Raw genomic sequence first — 15,025 nt, forward strand, 5'->3', positions numbered from 1 at the left:
TCTTACTTGCCTTCATGGCCTTACATCCTACTTCTGCAGTGACTATAAACATCCCTCCTCCCATTCTGAGACCAAGGCCTCAAACCACAGACCCAACCACGAGGGAAGAGGAAGATCTCTCTGACTCTTCATCAGCAGATTCACTTTCTTACACTTCACAGCTTTCTTCTCCCTTGGGGTATGGTTCCCCAGAGGAAGAATCTGTTGAACCTGACTCCCCAGCTGAGGATTTGACTTTTGGGGAAACCATCTCCAAGATGAAAGAGCATTTTAAGTGTGAGTCCGCTGAAATGACTGTGGTCCAAAAATGATATGACCTCATTCAGATGGATTCCCCAAGCCCGTCTGCTGCTCCCTCAATTCTGCCTGCCTTCCTGGATGCTTTCTTCTCAGCATCCTTAAACCCTGACTCACAACCACCTGCTCCACACAGGCATGATAGACTTTATAAAGTCCCTGAAACTGCAAAGTACCTCCTAAAGTGTCCACCAGCAGACCCTGCCACCGTCTCCATTTCCAGAGATAAGGCATCTAAACTTTTACCCACCACCACTGTCCTGCCTGCTGACCAAGACAGCAAAACCATGGAACATCTGGGTAAGAAAATCTGTACCTTGTCCTTCAGGGCTACTAACTACCAGACACATATGGCTAAATATGCCTTATCACTCCTGGAGAAAGCCTCCAAGGAGTTGGCTGATACACCAGATTGTGCTGCCAAAGTTTCACTTTCTTCCTTTCTGGCTCTCACCTCCCAGGTTACCAGGCACTGAATAAAGTACAGCTATGATGCTGCTGAAGCCTCAGCAAGGTCAGCAACATCAGCAGCTGCCTTAAGAAGGTATTCTTGACTACACCTCCAGCCCCTTCCAGATGATTTCAGAGCAAAGCTGATTGACAACATAGCCTTGTTTGGTGCAAAAATGGCTGATTTGTTTAAGTCACTTTATCAAAAAGGGGAAAGAAATGCAAGATTTGAAACACCTGCTAGTCTCCCCTATTTCTAAATTGCAAAGAAACTACCCAGCTAAAACACAGTTCATTATAAAACATTCTCACCCTGCTGCTCCCTCTAGGCATAAAAAACCTATCAGAAAGCAACCCCCTCCAACTAGAGCTACACCTCCCTCTAGCCAGAAGCTGTCCTTTCAAGACAGGGCAGGTAGCATCTGACTACCTGCCAAACCTACAACTCCCATCTACTCCCTCTCTCCCTGTGTTGGTTCACCTCTCTGACTGACTCCCTGTGTTGACATCTATCGCCTCAGACAAATGGGTCATTCCAATCTTTCAAAATGGGTATTTCATGACCTGGCTTTTGCCACCAAAGCAAAAAGGCATCCTACAACCTCCAAAACAACAGCTACACCTCCTGCAACCAGTACTACATGCACTGCTGGCTCAGGGCACCATAGAACCAGTGCCCCTTACAGCAAAAGGAAGAAGTTTCTTCTCCAGGAATTTCCTGGTTCCAAGAAAAGGCGGTCCTTGGAGACCAGTTCTAGGCCTCTCATATCTCAACCTATTCCTGAAGGTTCCAACCTTCAGGATGTTGATATTACCCACCCTTTTCCTCTACGTATCCCCCAGGGGTCTATGACCACCTTAGATGTAAAGTATGCCTATCTTCACATCCCCATAAAGACAACCTTCAGGAAATACCTGAGGTTCTTGGTGGGCCCTTCTCACTTTCAATTCTCTGCCTTGCCCTTTGGGCTTTCCACTGCACCCAGGATTTTCATCAAATGCTTGGCTGCAGTGATTGTCTTCTGCAGAACAAAGGGAACTAGATATTCCCTTATCTGGATGACCTGCTGATACAGGTAGGCAACAAGGAGACCCTCCTGCAACATATACGCCTGGTTGTCTCCCTCCTACAATCTCTGGGATTCATGATAAATTACCCAAAATGCCACCTGAAACCTACCCAAGACATTGTCTTCTTGGGGTGCAGAATTAGGTCAGATGTCATGAAAGCATACCTTCCCCCACAAAAGGTATAAAACTTGACAGAACACCTACTTCTGGTACTTCAGTCAACAGAATTGACAGCAAGGTTGTACCTCAGGGTTCTAGGCTACATGGCAGCCACTATCCCCATGTTACCATTAGCAAGACTTCATATGAGAAAGCTGCAATGGTACCTTCGATTAGTCTGGACACAACACTCCCACCCCTTGGAGTACAGGGTTCCCCCCCTGCCATGCCTCAAACTAGAAATCCAGTGGTGGTTGACACAAGTGACCCTTAATCCAGGTCTTCCTCTCCATCCACCCCTACCCACACAGATCATGCACACAGATGCCTCAGACGTGGGTCATCATACAGTGGAGGGTCTGTGGCCAGAGCCAGAAAATCAAGAACACATCAATGTTCGAGAGATGAGGGCAATTCTCCTAGCCCTTCGAGCCTTCCAACCATATCTTCAGAAAGATCCACTAAAGATTTCCACAGACAATACCACAGTCCTGTGGTACCTCAGCAAACAGAGGGAGACCAAGTCCTACTTACTTTGCAAACTATCTGTCCTAGTATGGGAATTGGCCACACCCTGCAGGCAGTCTGCATTCCCTCTCTACAGAACTCCCAGGCAGACTATCTCAGCAGAACCATCGGAAACAACTACGAATGGATAGTTCACAGGGTGGGGTACACCTCAAATAGACCCGTTTGCCTCCTCCATCAACAGGCAACTTCTTGGATTTTGCACATCCTCAGGCACTGTCAACAGATGCCTTCTCAATCTCTTGGAAGGGTAAGTTTGTCTATGCATTTCCCCCTTCCCACTCATCCAGAAGGTCATGCTGAAAATCCAGCAGGACAGAACAAAAATCTTGTTGGTGACTCCCCACTGGCCAAGACAGCATTAGTTACCCCTACCCTTACAACTATCTAAGGGCAATCACCACAAGTTACCCCTCAGAGTGGACCTTCTCACACAGCAGAATGGATCCCAAATATACCCACAGTGGCAGTTCCTGCACCTCACCCTGTGGCTGATAGGATTCTGACCCCCTTCAAACACCTTTACAGTGAGGACGCACTCACTGTCCTGCAGGAGGCCAAGAAACCAAATATAAGAAAATCTTACCTTTCAGAGTAGAAGAGATTTTCTATATGGTGTCACAAAACACAGCTGGACCCACTTGCAAGTGAAACCCGTCTAGTTCTGTCATACCTGTGTTAGCTAATGCAGACAGGCCTGACCTATTCCTCCATTAAAGCCCACTTGTCTGCTATTTCAGCATGCCTTCCTCTGGACCCCCCTGTAGAGTCCATACTACCAGCTAAGCTTTTTCTCAAATGGGTTCTTCACCTGAGGCCCCCCAGGAAACCATCACCACCCCCATGGGACCTTAACTATGTTTTGGAAAAGCTCACACTTCCTGCATTTGAGCCAGCATGCAAAGTTTCCTTAAAATAATGCACATGGAAAATGATGCTACTTGTGGCCCTGACCTCAGCCAGAAGAGTATCAGAGCAGCAAGCCCTCATGGCTCTCCTACCTTTCCTAGTTTTCCACAATGTCAGAGTTATCATAGAACTAACCATTCATGCCCAAGGTGGTGAATGACCTGTCCCTGAATAAAGCCATCCACCTACCTACCTTCTTCCCTACCCCATAGGGGGACAGTGAGAGAGTACTTCACTCCCTGGATGTTCACAGACAACTCAGGTTTTACCTGCATAAAACCAAGCCCATCAGACAGGCTGATCAACTCTTTGTCTCCTTCAACCCCAGAGCCCTAGGGAAGGCAATAACCAAACAAACTATCTCTACCTGGATTTCCAAAGCCATCACCTTCTGCTACAAATACCATGGGAAATCCTTGCAAAGCTCTGTGAAAAGCACACTCCACCAGGGCTATGGCTTCCTCAGGAGCCTTCTTCAAAGGTCTGGAAACCTCTCCCATTCTTGAAGCAGACATTTGGTCATTAGTGCACACATTTACCAAACATTACAAGTTAGACCACATTTCCAAGGCCAGGGCGGGTTTTGCCAGGGCTATCCTTCACGGATTCTTGGAAACTGCCTCTAGACCACCACCCCCTCCTTCACAGTGAGCTTTGGCACTCACCCATATGTTGAGTACTGCAACATGGGAATAGAAGGACATTGAAAAGTTGTGTAAAATCTTACCATAACCATAGATGTCCTTCTCTTCCATGTTGCAGTATTCCTTCCCACCTTCCTTCCCATCCTGCTAGGCTGCATTTCCCTTTCTGGGTAGCACATGACTGGCATTGCCCTTACTAGGACTTATCTGACTAGGGCTTACAGTTCTGAGGGCTAGTGCATGCAGACGTCACTTTTATGGCCCACGTTCTTTGAGCCATGTCAGACATCCCACACACCATACAGGGACTGAAAACGTTTGTATATTGGCCGGAAATTCGCGAAGCAAGAGGAGTAAACCCATATGCTGAATAGTGCAACATGGAAAAGAAAGACATCTATGGTTATGGTAAGATTTTACACAACTTTTCTTTCTGATGGGCTTTGCAGCCAAACTTTTGTTTTAGTTAGCTCAGCTCAAGCTGCTTGACAGTTTGGGCTCATGGAAGGTGCCCTGAAGCTTTGGAAGTTGGCCTTGGCAGGATGTAACCCATATGGCTAAGGCTACTGTGACAGTGATCATTCGAACATCTACTGCTCTGGTTAAGTTTGACTTACGCAACTGTACTTTTTGCAGATTTTGAGAAATTTTTGAAAAGAGAGGTAGGTCTCTACAGGTCAGAGGAGAGAAGGATTGCAATTTGTTTTTCTTAATATTGGTGAGGAAGAAGCACTTGTATTTAAAATTAGATCAGAACAAAGTGGAGTAGATGACATCTCAAAAAAAAAAAAAGATGTCAAACTACTTGGTATGCAATTGGCTGCTTCTTAAGGATGATGTCTGAAGCACCATATGAGAGAGCAGAGATGCTCCCTGTATTGGAATTTCACAATTATTAGGTCTGTTTGTAAAGGCAAGTGAGGAAAACATTTTCCAAACAGTTTTAGACCCCTGGACTTATTATAAAATGCAGGGAGGGCAGTGGAATTATTTGAAGTAAATATTTGAATTCGAAGAGCTGAGAATAGTGTTATTCAAAATGCTGATACAAATGATCAGTCCATCACAATGTGCTGTCAGCTTTTTATGGAAACATAGGTTCATATGAGATTACTAGGCTAATGGCTTAAGAGCTCTTAGAAGCCTATCCAGTATAACCTGATTTTACCCAATATATGGCCCGTAGGGCCATACATTGAGTGCCTCACAGATTGACCCTACTGATGGCCCTGAAACAAAAAATGCAAAAATATATTACAGCAGAGTTTTGACAGTGTTAAGTCATAATTAACTTATGTGGAAGCTAACAAGACTTGGGCTACTGAACCCCATGCTAAGATGGATATGTGAATGGCTGTCTTGATAGAAAATGGCAAACTGATTTAAACAATCTCAGGGGTGATGTCAAAGGTTATGGCAGTGGGACACCCCTTGGTTTTTATCTCAGTCCCATCCTTAATCAATGTATTGATGTCCAACATCAATACTCCATCAGGCATATTCCTTTACCTTTACACCAATGATTTAAGACTAGACAATTATATCAGTAGTGTGGAAGTCCAACTGGAGCTTCAGCACTGTCTGACAAAACAGCAAAACTGGGCTAAAGAAAACAGCATGGAAATAAGTACTAGCAAAATAAAACACATTACTTTTTATATGTATATTTTAGGGGGCCTATATTAAAAGCCCGAAATGCCGGGATAGTGAAGCTGTGTACATCGACACATAAAGGACGATGTATATAAACATCGAATCACGTAAACGTCGAAAATCACAATGCCGAATGTGTGATGTCAACAAAGAGCGCCTTACAGCTACGTTCACATTAACATTAAAAACTTAAATTAACCCACTTTTGCAGGGGAGGCAAGCCCTATGCCCCCCCCATGTGGGGGGCTGTGCTCCCCACATACCCCCCCTACTTAAATATACAAACTCCGAGACAACACTACAGTGGGGAAAAGGATATATTTCCTTATCCCCACGATCATGCTGCTGGCTTACCAAACACATTCGGCATTGTCATTTTCGCCGTTTACGTGTTGTGATGTTTTTGTACATCGACCTTTATGTGTCGATGTACATAGCTTCGATGTTCCGGTGTTTCAGGCTTGTAATATAGACCCCATAATACCACTGTTAAAAAAATAAGAGTTCTTAAGGACTTTGGTATGTGGTAAGTAACAGACTAAATATTTAACATCATATTGGCATTGTAAACAATGACTGTAAGGTAATTATTGATGTCATTAGAAAAATATATAAAATCCAGACAGCCAGGAGTTATAAAAACACTTTATACTAGCCTTGTAAGACCTATGCTTGAGTTTGCAATTGTTTATGTGCCGCCTTTAAGAAAGGATACAGTACCAGGCTGAACATTTTCTAGAGAAAATAAGTCCATGTCATGTAAAAGTATGCTGCTGTGACAGACCGTTCAATCTGATGCTGCATTCTCTTTATTACAGACTATTATGAGATCTGTATATAATGCTCTACAAAAAAAAATTGGAAATGTTAGGTCTAAGTTGAAGAGTTAAAACAGCTAAAAAAGTAAGATTGCTGAGTAGAAATAATATTCCATAAACTGTTTTTTGGATTAGGAAGTAGGAAAATGGAACATCTTTCCTATCAATATCAAAAACTTATAACAATATAAATGATTCTAAATGGGCAATTTTTAAGGAGTATGGTTACAACTGTTACCTAGTTATGTGTGGGTTTTAGGGCTTACATCCCACACTTGTGCAAGTAGTGTATTAGTATTGTGGATTGTAGTAGCCTTCTAAATTCCCTATTGCTGAAGGAGAAGCAATGTCTGGAAGTAAAATGTCACAGCTTAGAGTCATTTAGGAATCGCATAGTGCCTGGAGTAGCCTTAGTTTGCTGGCATCCAAATCTGATAAGAAGTTTAAGATTCTGCAGTGACTTTCTCCAGCTAAGTAACATTTCAAAATGTAATGCTTACCAAATTTCAAGGTAGACAGAGTGGTTGCAGTGCATGGGAATGTTTGGTATTTAACTGTACTTGATCTCACAGAAGTATAATGGAGTATTTCCTTAGCGATGCAGTCTTTGGAAGAGACAGCATTTTCTAACCCATGTTGCCTTTTCCAATGCAAGTTCATGCCACTTGCATCACTTGGGGTATCAGCCACATTTTAATGATGTACGGATAACTTTTTGAGACCATATGATTGCTATACTGTGGCATATTTAGATGAAGTTGTCATATGTAGTGAAGCCGGAAATTGTAGCTAAGGTGAAAGCAGGGTTGGCTGCCTTCTGGCAGGCAGGCTTGACAGCTACTCCCTTAAACTGTATGATTGGAAGGTAAGAGGCTATTTGATTTTTTTTTATATTTACGATAGGGAAATGAGGAATATAAGGACATCACTGGAAAAAGTAAAAGCAGCACAGAAATGAACCATACCAGTTTCAAAAATGCAGGTTAGAGACATTCTAGGACTAACTGTCTTCTACTATAAGTTTATAGCAAATTTTGCAGAGGTAGCCTTTTGTGTGATGGGACCTGTTAAGGCTAAAGATTTCCAAAGAAGAAAGCACACCAAGGCAGATTTGTGTTCATTATTCATCTTGTTTACACTTGAGTTTTTGTAACTTTTACTGTTCATACTTGCACTTGACTATGGAGTTGCTCTTCCCCAAGAGTGTCAGGGTGAAGAACACATTGCTTGATTCCTTATCCATAAAGTTTTACCCCAGGAAGCCTGAACTAAAAAAAAAGTGTTTGGAGATTTATACTAGTGACTGACCATACCATCTCCTATAGTTGTCACACAACAGTAAGACTAATGCAAAGTTGATCTGCTGGACATTAGTCCCCAATCTTTTAAAGTTCTGCATCTCCCATGCTCAATGCACAGTATTGTGGACAGTCTGTCTCAGGTTTATAACCTGTCCACAATGGCTGTCCAATCCCATATCTATGTCTGGGGAAGCGGGTTTGTAATGTAGGGCATGGCTGGACTGTGAATGGAGTGCACTTTAAGTCTTGGTCTGATATTCTGAAGTGGTTCCTGGAGCAGTAGAGTTAATCCCCTCCAGAAACTAAGTGTATTGTTAGAGTCAGGTAAGACATAATGGAACTGTAATATGGCAGATTTAAAAATCCTCCACTTGGGACAAGGGAAGATTGACTTTGGGAGGTATTAATTTCCTTCTTTGTAAAAGAAGAGGAGTATTTTGTCCTGTGGATTTTCCTTAGAACTGAAGAGTACTAGATTTTACCCTAGAACTGAGAAGTGCTAGATTTTACCCTAGAACTGAGAAGTGCTAGATTTTACCCTAGAACTGAAAAGTGCTAGATTTTGCCCTAGAACTGAGGAGTGCTAGATTTTACCGTAGAACTGAGGAGTGCTAGTTTCTGGGGAAACTTCTGCATGTAAGATGGGTGGGAGTATGTCCCTTGAAGCACTAGTGATTCTCCTATATTTTGCTCCTTATGTTCCTTATAGAAGAAGAGTTTATGCTTGTTGGTGAGTGGAAACCTGCCTGTTATTTGAACATTTTTTGCTTAACCCTGCTACCTACTTAGGGAACATTTGCTCACTTCTACCTGAAAGAAAGAACAATGAGTTCTGCTACAGGAACTGTATTATTTTCTGTTATGAATACACTATTTTATGAGCAACTAAAGTGAGCCCATGTCCTGTACAAGAGATAAAAGGACAGTGAAACAAATTGCGTTTCCTGCAGTTGTTTGGTTTAGGCAAATCACTCTACTTCTGCTTGCTTGTACTTGGATTGAGAAAACTCTATTTTGGTAATTTCCCATTCAGTAAATGTTAACATTTCATGTAAAAAGCTTCAGTATAGTGCAAGTTTAATTCCAAGTCCTGAGCCAAGACGCCACAAGATGTCAGAGGATATACATTGTATCTGTATATTATATACAACCACACACACCCACACACCCACCCACACACACACACACACACACACACACACACACACACACACACGCACACACACACACACACACACGCACACACACACACATATATATATGGGTATTAGAAGTAGACCCATACACATATATAAATGCGTGTGTGTGTGTGTGTGTATATGTGTGTATATATATATATATATATATATATATATATATATATATATATGTATGATTATTCTAAAGTTATTGCAAGGAACAATTTTCAAATCTGAGAGAAATCCTTTCCTACAGTAAATGCAAGTTAGTTTATTTAGAGTGCAGTAACACCGCATTCATCTAGGAGCTATAATAGTAAGTGCTGAGTGATTAGCTGATATATTAGCGGTGTTTGCTCATGACTTTGAGCAGTCTAAAGAGTTTAATTTCAAAGAAAGAATCAGAATATAAACACACCATCTTCTCTGACAAAAGCATTTAACAGCATTACTTGATATCTAAATAACTTTACAGAACAGAAATAGAAATGATGCTCTTGAATGTTTTATTGTTCGACATGTAATGACTACCAATTGGCGATATTTCACTCATGTACATCGATTAAACTGCCATAAACAGGAAAGGACAACTGTAGGAAATCAATTTATTTTGACTACCAAGTCTGAATAACTTTTAGAACAAAACAAGGTGACATGGTGATATAAATATGAAAGTTGTTTTGCAATAAATGTTGATAAAAGGGGTCTGTAACTAACACTGACTACACACAGAACTTGGTTCTTTATTTTGCTTCCCAGTTGAGGTACCTTGTTTATGGAGTTTGTGCATCTTCCTTGTGTTTGCTTGAGTTTTTGTGTTAGTTGTCTCTTGCATTGCAGAAACATGCCTGGAGATGAAGTAGTATCAGTGCTGAGTGTCTCTAATTGAGCAGGCTTTCATGCGTCCTCCAGTTAAATGAGTGCTGTTCAGTACTGGTTCCATGCGTTATGCTTACTGGTTGCAGGGATAGTTCCACCTTTCCCATGCTCCTGAAAAGACTAAATGATTATTTGAAAGTAAATGAATGATCAATATATCCTACATTTTTATATATTGCCGGAGTATGCATGAACAGTCATTTTCTTCCATTTCTTGGCAAACATTAATAGAGCATAATACAGCTGACAAGTATTTTTCTTCTTTAGTTACTGAAAAAGTTTTTATTTAAAAAAGATTGCTTTCATTGCATTACTTTCTTCAAAGTAAATTGGCCTATATTGGTAGTGTTTTGTGTTTGTCATAGTAGTTCCGCCTCATATTATTTACAAATAAGTAGCAATGCATTTCTGCTAATTTGCAAATAACTACAAGGCATTTGTATATTAACTGCTACTTGTTTTGGAGAAAGCAAAGGCCAAAACAAATGGCATTTATTATATAAATGCACTGTAGTTGTTTGGTAATTAATGGAAATGCACAAAAATTCCATTTTTAAGCAATTGTTTGTGAATACATCCCAAATAAAAATGTATTCATTATGTAGGAGATTACAAAAATGAGTAGAATTTCACTTATATGCTCCCTTTTTATTATCTTTATTAACTAGTAAAGTAGAAGCAGTCTCATATTATGCATGTCTTCTTTTTACCACTACAGAAATGTTTTGCAGCTACAAGACTTTGGATAAATAGAACATTCTGTGAGGCCTTTGAAAGTGTCAGCAATGCTTCCTCTGGCCTGATAGCCTAAATGCAGGGTTGTATCAGCTGCGACAAAATAATCTCATCCCTGTCCTACATGCCGTCTTCAACACATAGAGTCAAATAAGCTTCCTTTATCGATGAGAGAATCCCATATAATTCTAATCCCTAAACCACAACAGCATTTTAGTGAAAACTTACAGACCTGTATCATTCATCAATATGGTAGCCAAAATATATGTAAGAATTTTGGCAAATAGACTCACGCATTTTCTCTCAACCCTCACAGAGCATTCGGAAGCAGGCTTTGTAAAAGGCAGTTATTGTCTGCACCATATTCACACTTGCGCATGCAATCAAAAGGTGCATCCATCTGACAGCTGCCATCATTGTGGACTTTGGGAAGGCTTTTAATAGCAGCAAATAGGAATTGCTCTGCTGGGTGATGAATCTGATGGGCTTTCCTCAGTCCTATATACAATGTATACAAGGTTTATACAACTCCTCCTTTGCTAAAGTATTTACAGGCAGACACATTCTAGTGTATTTCAGCTGGGAAGAGGCACCAGACAGAGTTGCCCATTATCCCCTTCCTTATTCCTAATAACACTTGAGCTGAGGGCCAGATTATAAAAAATTATCAAAAGCTGATGGGATGGGAACTAGCAGGGATAGAAACTCACTGCTAACTCTTTGCAGACTATTGTCTCCTGTTAACTGAAAGCCTGAAAGTGGTCATACCCATAGTAGTAGATATCTTGGATACCTTCCAAAAAGGCTCTTGTCTTAAAGACATTTTAGATAAAATAATCGTATTGTCCTTTAATGAAGAGGCAGACGCTACAGAGAAAGCAGTGGGTTACCCCGTTCCCTTAGAGCTCCCTGACTCCTAAGTATCTGCGGATAATGTTATGTAGAGATACACCCCATATGGTGACATGCAGCCTGAAACCCTTATGACAATATGGTGGTCCATGCTCATATTTGGAGGAAATTGTGACTTTCATGGTCGGGAAAACATCTCTGTGTTGCTCTTGTTATTCTACCCCAAATGACTGTATATCCTTAAATAAACTCCCACCTTAGCATTGTCCTGTTGGCGCAGGAAGATTGAAATGTTAATGTTTCAGCTTGTATGAAATGGCAAAAATACCTGATCCTGACAGAAGTACTATACCCATCCTGTAAACAAGGTGAAGGAGGACTTGACAATGTCAGCCTGATGGTGCAAACAGGAGCTTGTTAACCATATTTGATTAACCAAGATCATAATTTGATGTTTTGGTCAAGTGTAATGATAAGATTACTAGGAGGACATACTCCATACCCACCAAGCATTACTCTGGTACCCAAAGAATATTCCACAGCAGCTAAAAGGCTGCTGGATAATTCCGGCAGCCAGTAAAGCATTCCATGGACTGTCGAGACTGTGCGTGGAGATAAGTTCTCGGCAGATTAAGCTCCAGATTTGGGGAAGCCCTCATTTAAAGACACGAGGTATTAAATGCTAGTGGGCAGACTGGATTTCTAGGGATATACTCAGTCTAGAAAATCTGATAGAAGCTAGATAAGGCAAATTTGTTTCAAATCTTTTATCAATTTACAAGAAGACTTTGGGTTACCATATGTGGACATGTGGAAATACCTACAGGTTAGTCTGTCATTACCCATGTACTGAGTACACAGATAACCCTAGCGAACCACTTGAGAAAATGGTAAGGAACATATTAAAGAAAGAGGCCCTATTCCTTGTACCAAAACTGGTATATTTACATCTGCAGTACATTGATAAGGCATTTACATAGATTAAAAAGTACTTTGAAACCTTTCTTGTGCAGAAAGAAGAAGGTGAGAAGACGTTGCCTCTTTTAGCCATCAGTAAGTTATCCCCCTTTCCTAGACTATTAGGACATCAACTGAGACTAACATATGGTGCGTTTTGGACAACAGTTAGGTTGGAAAATAGGAGATTGACTGAGTCTGATTGCTGTCCAATTTGTACAGATAAGAAGGCTGATTACTATCACATATTTTGGTCCTCTAAAGCTGTCCTGCCAAGGAGGCATAGAAGGAAATAGTAAAGGTACTATTAAAGGTCTTACACAAACACTCCCCTCTTGAGGCCAAGACATGAGTACTTGGGTACTACTTATACAAAATGGAGTTCAGCAATAACCGAATGGCTTTTGCAGATATCCACCATTTCCTGACTGTGCTTAGCCTCAAACTGTAAAGACCCTCATAGCAACTATATCACCAGCTGCCAGTATTTATTAAGAAATACATCAGGCTGCTCTCTATAGAAGAGGTTAAAGAAAGTCTATACCCTGACATTCCCAGACGTGATAGACAAGTGGGACACATTCAGACATTTTGGATGCAGACTAAAGGCATCTTAACAAATATATCTTAGATAATATATTGATGCTTATGTCAGAAATGTTCAATATAGAAGAATTTATAAGTATAGGATCATGTTTTATCCTGTTTGTCATTGGTATTGTTTATAGTGTTATGGTAAAGCTACATTTGGAATGAAGTTTGTATCAGTACTTGCAATCTAGAGGAATTTACCTGGAATAATTGTACATAGTTGTGTCGTTTGTATTGTTCTATTCAATTACTGTGTTGTTTAATCAATATTTGTATGAAATGTTTGCAGTAACAAAAAAAAAATGCTTCCTTTCATGCAGCTTAACCTTATGACCTCGTATTTGGCTCTACTACTCATGAGTTAACTGTGTTGGAAATAGTGTTTTAGAGGATGCCTTACATATTTTTGTAGCAAAGCTCAAAGTGCTAGTGTGATATGTCTGACTCTGTTGTCTAACATTAGTTAATTTCTCGCTTTTTATTCATCTGTACCACTGACTTTAACAAATGAAAAATGAGGATTTATGGTCCCACTAATTTGATCTACACCCTCCTCATCTATAGAGAGCTCATAGGTATAGCTTTCAACTGTTCTGGATTTTACAGAATGTCCATGATTTTGCCTCATGTTTTTGCTCCGTTATTCTTACAATTTTTAATTTTTCTGATAAAGCATTGAAGGATTTCAGTCAGTCAGTAATGACTGAAATTAGAATTTAGTACTTATTGTCCAGGAAATGCAAGTTTATGCAGTACTTGTATATTAACTTTCTATGTGAATTAGAGAAATATTTACAAATTGTCCCTTATTATGGGCCTTTGACCCCATTAATTTTGTCTTTGTATAAAATTCTTGAGCAAATAACATAAGAGGCATGCTGATAGATCTGTACTCTGTTGTTAACAAGTTTACTTATGCTTTAACTCTTACAATTTGTTCTGTCCCTATGAAGATGTGTTTTCAGTTGTCGGAATTAAATTAACATCGGTGTCTGTTTTCATTTCAGTTACTAATTTTAGAAGTTTCAGTCAGTGTTCATTGTGGCAATAAAACATGTAAATACAGATGAATATCATGATATCTGTGCTAATCAAAACTTTCACGATGAATGCGATAATCACATTTTACCTTTAGTTCTTCTTCATGATGTATCTAAAATTTTGTATCAGTGAACTCAGCTGATGTGTAGTTATCCTTTTTGTAGACTGGGCCACTAAAACGTACAGTGCTGAGTAGCCCTGAAGGTATGCACCTGTTGCGTACTGCAGGCATAATGGATTGTCCTTGCTTCAGGTTTGATTAATACCTATGGTTTGTGAATTCTGCACACCCCTGAGTATTCTCTGTGACACTGTGCAGATAAGTTCATCAGCAGGCATGAATTTTCAACTTCAGACAAAGTGTTATTGAGTTTGGTAGTTGTGCACACAGCTTGGAACTTTATCTGAGACAGTGGGAATGTGATTTTACTTATTTTGTACTCATGTAATGACCCTGTTACAGATGCTATACATGTGCAGTTGTTTTCAGATTTGTGCCCAGTTAAGCATTCAAATTCACAAACTGTGTTTGTGGGATTATTATCTCTGCTCTTGGTTAAGTACTCTGCTTGTAAGAGTTCTTTCTGTTGTTTCACTTAACAGAAGCAAATGATTAACTCAAGTAGGTAAATCCAAGCCAGAAGATAAATTGATGGAAGTCCAAATCAAAGCACAAGCTCAGGTCAAGGAAAGGACAGTTTAATAAACTCATATTTACACACTGGCTTTCATGCCAATAGGACTGGTACTTTTTTAGGTGGTTTAAAGCAGCAAGATGCAATCAGACAGGTTTCATACCGAGTCCCATGATCTTCACAATGTAGAAATGAAAAGATATTTAAAGTTACTGAATATTTCATTTATATAAAATGCTAATCCATCGGTGTAGGCATGTATGTCACGTAAAGAATGCATGAAGCAGATGGCTACCATGAAGGTAACGTTTAATTTTTTCACCTTCA

The 15,025-nt window shown here is 40.2% G+C and overlaps 1 protein-coding gene across 3 annotated transcripts in view; it reads left to right on the forward strand.

The window, feature by feature from the left end:
- BASP1 (brain abundant membrane attached signal protein 1) overlaps window positions 1-15,025 on the forward strand; it is a 560,847-nt gene that overhangs the window by 38,476 nt on the left and 507,346 nt on the right. The window contains exon 1 of one of the 3 annotated variants that reach the window (XM_044065226.1): window positions 14,876-15,000. The exons of the other annotated variants lie outside the window; for them this stretch is intronic. The gene's annotated coding sequence lies outside the window, so the exon portion shown is untranslated. Of the gene's footprint in view, window positions 1-14,875; window positions 15,001-15,025 lie in introns of those variants that run through there. 3 annotated transcript variants of the gene reach the window in all.

The sequence above is a fragment of the Protopterus annectens genome, chromosome 3.part0 (assembly GCF_019279795.1).
Source record: "Protopterus annectens isolate FY-2018-M chromosome 3.part0, PAN1.0, whole genome shotgun sequence".
Taxonomy (NCBI): domain Eukaryota; kingdom Metazoa; phylum Chordata; order Ceratodontiformes; family Protopteridae; genus Protopterus; species Protopterus annectens.